Consider the following 10,237-nt stretch of genomic DNA (forward strand, 5'->3'; position numbering starts at 1 on the left):
TCCTCATTAGATGTCAAGGTGTTGTATGTAATATAGATGTTAATAAATGTAAATTGCCATTGTGTTATCGCTGACAGTTTTAGTGTTATTAAATTACGTGACAAGTTTGAACATCAGCCTGTTGTGTGTTGAAACAAAACGAATCAGAGCATTTGTTTTTTTAATATAGTTATGTGAATCAGGATTTTGGACCAATAAGATTTGACGGTGGGCGGGGCTACCCAGCATGATGCAGAAATATGCAGAAGTAGAAATGTCCATATCAGGGTAATTTTAGTAAACTAAAACTACATTTGAATTATATTAAATTATATTAATTATATTTAAATGATATTTAAACTTAACTTAAACAAAACCTTTTTGTTTTATACTATTTTTATTTCAGCTAGGTACCAAGGAAACATATATTTGTATAGAATTTTATCATTTGTATTTAACGCCATTTATTAAAATACTAAAACTAAAAAAAAAATAATAACATAATAAATGAATAATAAAAACTGTTAAATATATATTTAAACGGAAATAAAAATGTCCTTATGAGGGTAATTATAGTAAACTAAAACTATATTTAAAAAAAAAACTGAAACAAAACCTTTTTATTTTATTTTTTTATTTTATACTATTTTTATTTTAGCTAGTTGCTAAGGAAACATTTATCATTTTTATTTAACTTGATAAATCAAAATGCTAAAACTAAAACCAAAATAAAATTAATACAAATTGTATATATATATATATATATATATTATATTTTATATATTATATTGTTAATACAAATTAAAATCTAAATCTAGATCTAAATCATACTAAAATAATGCTGTTCTTTATTATATTATATTATTATTCTGAGAAGAATGTGACAGCATTATAAAATAGCAGATATATTAATGCAAACTACAAACAAAATTGATAACAAAGCAACATTTATATTTTATGTACTGTATATTTATATGTAATGTATAAATATATATTAAAAAATAAATATGACAATAACACACAACAAATACCAAAACATTACATTTAAAATGAAAATTAAAAATACAAAAAAAAATATTATAAATAATAATAAAATATTATTATAATATAAACTCAATGATACAAAAATAACACTTTTTATTATTATTATTATTATTATTAATATTATTATATTTTACAATTATTTTTAGAATAATATGTGACAGCATTATAAAATAGCAAATATAGTTATGCTAAATACAACCAATAAAACTAGAAATCAACATTTATATTTAATGTATATTTGTATGTAATGTATAAAAATATTTTTACAAAAACACAAAAACACACAACAAAATGAACAAAACAATAAATTGAAAGTGAAAATAAAGAATATAAAAATACAAATGAATCCAAAATATTAATACAAATTATAACAGGATCTCAATAATACTAAAATAACACTGTTCATTATTATTATTATTGTTATTGTTATATTTTACAATTAGTCCAAGAATATGTGACAATATGTATATTATGAATATGAATATGTATATTTGTATGTAATGTATAAATATATATTTAAAAAATAAATATGACAAAGACACACACAAAATTACCAAAAATATACATTAATGTAAAAGTAAATTGAAAATATTAAAATAACAAACTAATAAAAAAATATTTATAAAAATATTAATATTATCTCTAGATATTTATGTATATATTTATGTCAATTATACTATATATATATATATATATATATATATATATATATATATATATATATATACTATATATATACACTATATATATCACAGAAGCAAACAAACAAAACAAAGCAGAATGCTGTTTGTGTTGGTGTTGCCCTGTTAGTGGCTGAATCATGATGTGTGAGACATTAATGGAGAGAACCGGCTACTGCATCGACTCATCTCTCATGTAACAAAAAGTGGTTATGGTTTCCATGGCAACTGTTTATTTTGCTCCATAAATTAGGAGACCAGCTAATGCATAACATGCAGAAGGGCTGCTACTACACTACTAAATCATACGAGAACATATCAAACATCCAAGTATAAATATAGAATTAACACACAAGACAATAATCAGATTGTTATGGGCAGAGTAATGGCAATTACAGTGTTTCCAACCCGTTTCGGTTATTTTGAGGCAGGGCTCGATTGAACAGGCACGCATATGTACGTGTTTTGAATAAGCAGCCCGCACAGATGGACGAGCGGTATGTGTTTTAGGAAGCACTCAAACATCACAGCCATCACGGCCCTGCACCGCCCCATGCTGCACAGCCACATTAAGCAGGCTTAGCTGAATGTAGGTGAAAGGGCTTTCTCTCTCTCTCGCTTCCCGAAGCAGCTCCCCGCAGAGGAAGGAAAGAGGAGTGGGGGAGGGGAACTCGTGGTATTCTGAGGAAAAGCGGGAAAGAAAGATCATGGCGATTTTAGTTCTTACTGAAGGCAACTTGACAGGTTTGTCTGCACAAGGTGAGTCCCGGCGCACGGCCCGCATGTGCTCCCAACAAAGGAAATCACTCTTCCAGGAATCCCCACACATGAAACAGTGAAGAAAAATGTCACACTGTTAATGTCAGACTGCTTTTTATATAAGGAACAAGTCCTGACAGAGATTTTGCATCATCCGATTAAAACCCACCCTTGGGTTGCGTAAACCAAATAAATCCTGGATTGCCTGTGGCTTCGATAGCAACGTAATCGATCAAGCGATTGTGTTGTCTGTAACAGATCGTGACACCACAATCAAGTATGTTTATCTGTGTTGATCATAATGCAAACATTCCTCATGATTAATGACTGTCTGCGATGTCCTGGAGCGCTGCGCTTCTTCTTTTTTCCACACTTTTTCCGTGACGGATGAAACATCAGGCATCAAAATCAAATTTACGCTGAATCCTCTCTTTGTAATTTAAATGATGTTTCGTAAGTTTATAACGTCATAACATGATCATCATGAATAGCAGGGAAGTTTCACCAGGTGCCTGAGGTACGCTTAGTTTTTATCAACCTGGTCTCACAATGAAAACGTTCCTGTGGGAACTTTTTTGCAAGAAGCTAAATATGTACCCGCATGTACATTTTGTGACATATTTGATGTGAAATGTACACTGAGTGGCTCTAAAAGAGTGTTAGTTAGAGTGTACGTTTTATGTGCTGTTGGTTTTGTACATGTCACTGACTTGAAATGTGAAAATAACGTACCATCTGAACTACACCTAAACCTACCTGATACTATGAACAAAAGTGAATGTGACATAAAAACTTAAACGCAAACATGCTGTTTTAGCTTGTTTTTGATCTCTCATCTTTCAGCTCTTTCATCGTGAGTCATGTTTTTGATGGGATTTGTACCCAAGGATTCCGCATCCTAAGTCCAATTCCGTGCCGGCTGAGCGGTCGAGCAAGCTTGTTACGTCCGAAAAGCGCATGTAAGGAATTGACAACGGGCTGTTGAATTCTTAGAAAATAATGCACCCCCGAGGTGGTGATGCACCTCAGGGGTCCATTATTTTTGTAGAATTCAACAGACCAAAGTCAATTATTCCGCTTATACTACCGTTACCACATCTCAAGACATCAGATGATTTATTTCAAGACATTCGTTTTTTTCTTTTTTTTTACGCTATTGTGAGTAGGATTAATTTCTTACGCAGTTCATCCAGTGCCTTGGTTGCTAATTCCAAAACGTCATTTTAGACCTAGTAATGACACTTGAGCCGTTGATAGCAAACTAATGCAGTTAATAATGAAGTTTAGACAGACCGACAGACAGACAGAAAGAGAGAGGGAGAGAGAGATTAAGCTCGTGAATTATGTTACCTCTCTCAAGTCTGTGCGTCTCTCAAAAGTGATTGGCAGCATCGTCTCTACTAATAGTGAAACTTTAAGTTCATTTTCATTAAGGCGCTGTTGTTATCTCGCTTGTGAGAAATGTCATGTAGTTTTTAAGTTGTTAATCGTTAAGTTGTTAAACAGCTCTAACAATATTAGCACGTATGCTAACATGTAGGCTAACTGTATGTGTGTGCGTCTGTAAGGGAGAGAGTGGGAGAAACAGAGTATGTGCTTTCCGTACATAATAAAACGTAATATTGTGGCAAAAACATGAAAAAAATCTATATAAATAATCCTATTGTTTACTGTATTTATTTGTTTGCCCAGTGTCCTCGTGGGTTTAAGTTATTTTGCTGTTTTGGCCTGTAAGGACCTTTGAAATAACTAAAATCATGTGACAAAGTGATAGACATATGTAATGCAGTCAAGAGCTGCCTGGAACTACATTCGCTGTGCGTTTCCCTAAAAATAATGCACACCATTAGAATGTTCATCAGCTAATCAGATTCAAGCATTCAATGGCCCGGTAGTATAAGGAGCTGTAATCATAACTGTAAACAAATATGATCACAAGTGCTTGCTGTTTTACCGCCTCTAGTGTTAATTTCTGTTGGAAACGGCAGTGATATGTACTTATTGGTACCTATTTCGCATCTTGCAAAAAGGTTCTCACAGGTACATTTTCATCATGAGGTCAGGTAGGTTTTTTTGGCCTGCCGAATGTTCTAGCCTTTTTTGAGTTGTATAGGTACTTTCAATGGGTGTGTCTCAATCAGTTCCCAGGTTCAGCACTGATCAGAGAGTCTGCTTTTTAAGGGCCAGTTTTACTAAACGCGGTAAATTACTGTCAGAGCATAATTCCAAAACAGTGCCGATGGGATGGGACATTTCTGTGGGTTTATTTACAGTACTAACAATGCGCAAATTAAACAACACAGAAGCAGCATCTCATTTACATATCGACCAACGCAATAAATAATACTCTGTTCTCTGCAGTGCCTCCTCCTAGCAACAATAATTGCAGCCATTTCAAGCACAAAATAGTTTAAGACATGCTTTTTTGCTCGTTAAATAATGGCGCAAATGCCAGAAATTTGCCAAGTGCAAATGTTAGTAAATGTGTTGTGTGATTCACTTGAATACTCTCCTCCCATAAATTTTGAGTCTGAAGGGGAAACTTCATATTCAATAAGGTCAGGTGCAACATTAACGTGTCCATGCCTTTTCAGCACTAATTCTTCACTGCGCGTCTTTAGTAAAACCTGACAGTTGGCTCTGTTAGTAAAACTAACCTGTAAAGCGGACATCGAATGCCCATTTTCCACAAGTTGAAATGATACTTTAGGTTCTTCATGAAACACTTTGGTTAAATTTCCTCAATGGTTGTGTAAAACAACACCCTTTTTACCTGTCAAAAACAGCTCTGTTCACAGCGACCTGTTTCGGTGCATGTCTCTTTAAATGATAATGAGCTATTGCTCACCCCGCCCCTCTAAAAACTAATCTGCTGCGTCCTCATTGGCTCTGATGTTGGGAAAAATTAAGACTTGTATGTTCACTTTCACATCCAACTACAAAACTGTCACGGAGAGAAGGAGGAGATCTGGGTCCAAATGCAGGTAAGTATTTTATTAACAGAAAATAAACAAAACAAAAGGCCAACACGGCACAACACGACTTGAATCAAAGATCAAAATAAACAGAACAGAAACACAATCTACAGCCAGGATCAGAACACAGAGAAACACACACGAAGACAATGCAGCCAGAAAGAGCAGTGAGAAATGAGAGTTCTTATAGACCAGATAATAGTGAGCAGGTGTGAGTGTAATCAGTGCTAATGACAAGACAGGAGTGTACAATTAGGGAAGTGCAGTACAGGGAAGGGAAAACAGCGACCTCAGGTGGCTGAGGGAAACCCCACAGCCCAGATCATGACAGTACCCCCTCCCCACGGAACGGCTTCCAGACGTTCCACAAGTCTGGAGGGAGGAGGAACGGGGGAAGGCGAATCAGGGGGAGGGATGGCGGGCCAGGCCCGTGCAGCGCAGTCACCGCCGCATCAGGAACAGAAAGCGCGGTCGCCGCAGCGTCAGGAACAGAGATCGTGGTCTCCAGCGCGTCAGGCACGGAGATAGCGTTCACTGCCGCGTCCGGAACAGAGAGCGCGGTCACCGCCGCGTCCGGAACAGAGAGCTCGGTCACCGCCGCGTCCGGAACAGAGAGCACGGTCACCGCCGCGTCCGGAACAGAGAGCGCGGTCACCGCCGCGTCCGGAACAGCGAGAGCGGTCACCGCCGCATCAGGAACAGCGAGAGCGGTCACCGCCGCATCAGGAACAGCGAGAGCGGTCACCACCACATCAGGAACAGAGAGCGCGGTCACCGCCGCATCCGGAACAGCGAGAGCGGTCACCGCCGCATCAGGAACAGCGAGAGCGGTCACCGCCGCATCAGGAACAGCGAGAGCGGTCACCGCCGCATCAGGAACAGCGAGAGCGGTCACCGCCGCATCAGGAACAGCGAGAGCGGTCACCACCGCATCAGGAACAGCGAGAGCGGTCACCGCCGCATCAGGAACATCAACAGCGGTCACCGCCGCATCAGGAACAGCTTGAGCGGTCATCAACGCATCAGGAACAGCGAGAGCGGTCACCGCCGCATCAGGAACATCACCAGCGGTCACCGCCGCATCAGGAATAGCGAGAGCGGTCACCGCCGCATCAGGAATAGCGAGAGCGGTCATTGCCGCATCAGGAACAGCGAGAGCGGTCACCGCCGCATCAGGAACATCGCCAGCGGTCACCGCCACATCAGGAACAGCGAGAGCGGTCACCGCCGCATCAGGAACAGCGAGAGTGGTCACCGCCACATCAGGAACATCACCAGCGGTCACCGCCGCGTCCGGAACAGAGAGCACGGTCACCGCCGCGTCCGGAACAGAGAGCGCGGTCACCGCCGCGTCCGGAACAGAGAGCGCGGTCACCGCCGCGTCCGGAACAGCGAGAGCGGTCACCGCCGCATCGGGGACCGAGATAGTGGACGCCGCCACCTTCCCGCGAAACAGCGTCTCTATCCCCGCCGCAAAGCAGGGGCGCTTCCGTGCAGCCTCGGCGCTACGGGCATCCATCGCCGCCAGGCAGGCGTAGATGCATTCAAAACGAGCGGCCGACGCCGCCTCGAAGGACATCCCCGCCGTCTCGGGAACAGAACGGGGGGACGCCGCCTCCTTGAAAAAAAAATTCCTCCCCGCTGGACCCATTTGGGCTGGCTGCATTCTGTCACGTGAAGTCAGGAGGTCTGGGTCCAAATGCAGGTAAGTATTTTATTAACAGAAAATAAACAAAACAAAAGGCCAACACGGCACAACACGACTTGAATCAAAGATCAAAATAAACAGAGAGTTCTTATAGACCAGATAATAGTGAGCAGGTGTGAGTGTAATCAGTGCTAATGACAAGACAGGAGTGTACAATTAGGGAAGTGCAGTGCAGGGAAGGGAAAACAGCGACCTCAGGTGGCTGAGGGAAACCCCACAGCCCAGATCATGACACAAAACACCTGCGTTGTGGACAAAATGGCGGACAGCTGGCTGAGGGCAGAAATATGCAAATATGGGACAGTCTGTCAGTGGATGTGGGTGGGGTCTGAGCAATATGACATCATAATGCTCAAAATAACAAAATGGCTCAATAATTGAAATTCTTCAGGTTTTGGGGGATTAAAAAAAGGAGTGAATGTATTTTTATTATTGTAGGGTGGTTGTGTCCACACACTGCTAAGACACATTTATATGCAAACACCATGTAAAAGTAAATTTTGCATCCGATGTCCCCTTTAAAACAGACTAAAATGAATAAACAGTACATTATGAAATAATAAATTTAAAGGATAAAGGGAAAAGACTAAAACGAAACTAATTTTTTGCAGGTTTTACTGCCATTTTAAAGCATCTTTATTGTCTATTTGAAATCAGTCAAATTTGATGTTGAGGACATTTTAATGAGATTGTGTGAAGGACAAATAGTTCTACCAGAAAGACTCAGGAGAATGAATACTGTGACAATTATCCATTTATTAGCAGCCCAGCAAGCAATAACGTTCTTTGGCGTAGGCCCCGTCCATAACTCGCAATCTGAGGGTCCGGACTCTGCATATCCTGCCTGAAGATCAAGGCAGGGGCGCAGCCGACCCCCGTGAGGTATGTAAGGGACCCTCCTGGTGGTGGTGGTGAGGAAGATGGAGGGAAAGATTAAATTGGAGGAGGTGGGGAGGATGGTGGTGAATTGAAGCGTCAGCATCTGCGAATTCAAACATGAGTAAGTACCGATCTTATATACCACAAGTGTTGGAATGTGATTGGATAGATGAAAATTGAGTGACGTGACAATTAAGTCTTCCCGGCAGAACTTAATGCTAGGGCTTTCATTTCCCCACAAAGATTTTGCTCATTTTCAAGTTGTCATGTGAATTTGCCAGGATGACGAATAGATAGCTAATGGTTTGAAAGTGGTGTTCATTTTGACAGCAAATTTTCATTTAGTCTTAGTCACAGTCTTTTGACTAAAATGCCATTTAGTTTTAGTCATATTTTAGTCATTCTGAAGTCTAGTTTTAGCTGACTAATTCTACAGTAGATACAGTTGGCTAAAATGTAATGCGTTTAGTTACAGTGTAATGTATTTATTAAGCATTTCTCTAAAACTCATGTAAAACCACTTCTCACAAAGAAACAAAACATGGTCTTCTCAATGAAATGCAAATGGTTATATAGACTAATTATGCATTCTTTAAAACAGCTTGTTTACCACATTCTTCATTTTTTTCAAGCAGACATATTTATTTGCATAAATAAATTTTGATTACTCTACTCAAAGGATTCCGTCAAGAGCAGTGAGTGATTTTGTGTCTTTCTTTTGTTGCTTGATTAACATCAATGCCAAGGCAATAGCACCTAAATTAGACTGCTGTCCTTTCAAAACCTAATGCACGGATACAGTGCACTGATATGCTCATTACTATTAACGTTCACCTAAGTAACCAAGTGGGTTTATGTGAATACTTACGTATGTTCGCTTATGTCTCGCCGGATAGATCATGATACAGTTACAAGCTATGTACTCATCTAACCTTCTAACCATGCAGCAGATGTATGTATGTGGATGTATGTAGCGGCCCATAATTCTCTATACTTTTACACCTCTTTACATCTGCTTGTTTGAAGCGGTAGAGACCAGTGAGTGCCATTCGCTCAGTAGACAAAAATCAGTTTGGCTCCATCTTTCACTTCAGTCATTCATTATTGCTTTTCAATGACAGCATGTTTCAACAGCAACCAGTTTGAGAAAGCCCAAACATACCTGACTTGTCATTGACTTCAATACAGCAGGCCAGTTCACAGCTTTTCATTTAACGGTTGTCTTGTCCATACTACCAGATGTGAGGTAAGAAATGCTTTTGTTCAGTCGCTTGGCCCTTTTGATTGTTATTGTTGTATGGCTGGAGCTAATTAGTGTGTTTGGTTTTAGTTTTTCCAGATTTGAGTGGCATTTGGAAATGAACAATGAATGGCTTCTCTTTTCGCAGAACTTTGCTGTGCTCCTGATTTTCATGAGAATGACTCATTTCATTTAGAGTGAGCTCTGACACTGTTGCTAAGGAAACCATGCCTCTGGTTTTGATTGGCTGAGCTGTATCTAGGCAGTGAGACAGTTCTCATCATTGCTGCTCTTTACAACATCACGCAATGAGCAGAGTGCAGAGAGCCCAGCTCCTTTGATGTTTTCATTAAAATGTTTTGATGTTGGTCTTATTTCATAAATAGTTTTTATCATACATGCTACAGATGCGTGAGAGTGGAGTGTGTCAGAATGATTTAATACAGTGGTTTTCAGCTGGTTTTACTTCAAGGCCTATATGGACCCTATATTCGCATTTTCTGGGGTGCTGAGGTGGGTCAACATACATTCTTTAAAAATAAAGGTTCCAAAAAAGGGTATTTTGCAGTGATGCCATAGAAGAACCATTTTCAGTTCCCCAAAGAACCTTTCAGTTTTTAAAATAACCATTTTGAAGAACATTTAAAGAACCTTTTTCGACTATAAAGAACCTTTTCTGCATTTGAAAGGTTCCATGGATGTTCAAGGATTCTCATGGAACCATCGCTTGAGAACCTTCTTACCTTCGATGTACTATTTCTAATCCACTGAGACTCAGTCAAACTCCAATACAATCCAGTACATCTAATATTTCTAATCTACTTAAATAATACTAGCAATATGCTAATCATGCTAACAACATGTTAGTAACATGCTAATGATGCTAGAATCATGCTAGTAATTTTGCTAACCATGCTAGCCTCATGCTAGAAACATGCTAGTAACATGTTAATCATCCTAGAAACATAGTAAC

The sequence above is a fragment of the Garra rufa genome, chromosome 20 (assembly GCF_049309525.1).
Source record: "Garra rufa chromosome 20, GarRuf1.0, whole genome shotgun sequence".
NCBI lineage: Eukaryota > Metazoa > Chordata > Actinopteri > Cypriniformes > Cyprinidae > Garra > Garra rufa.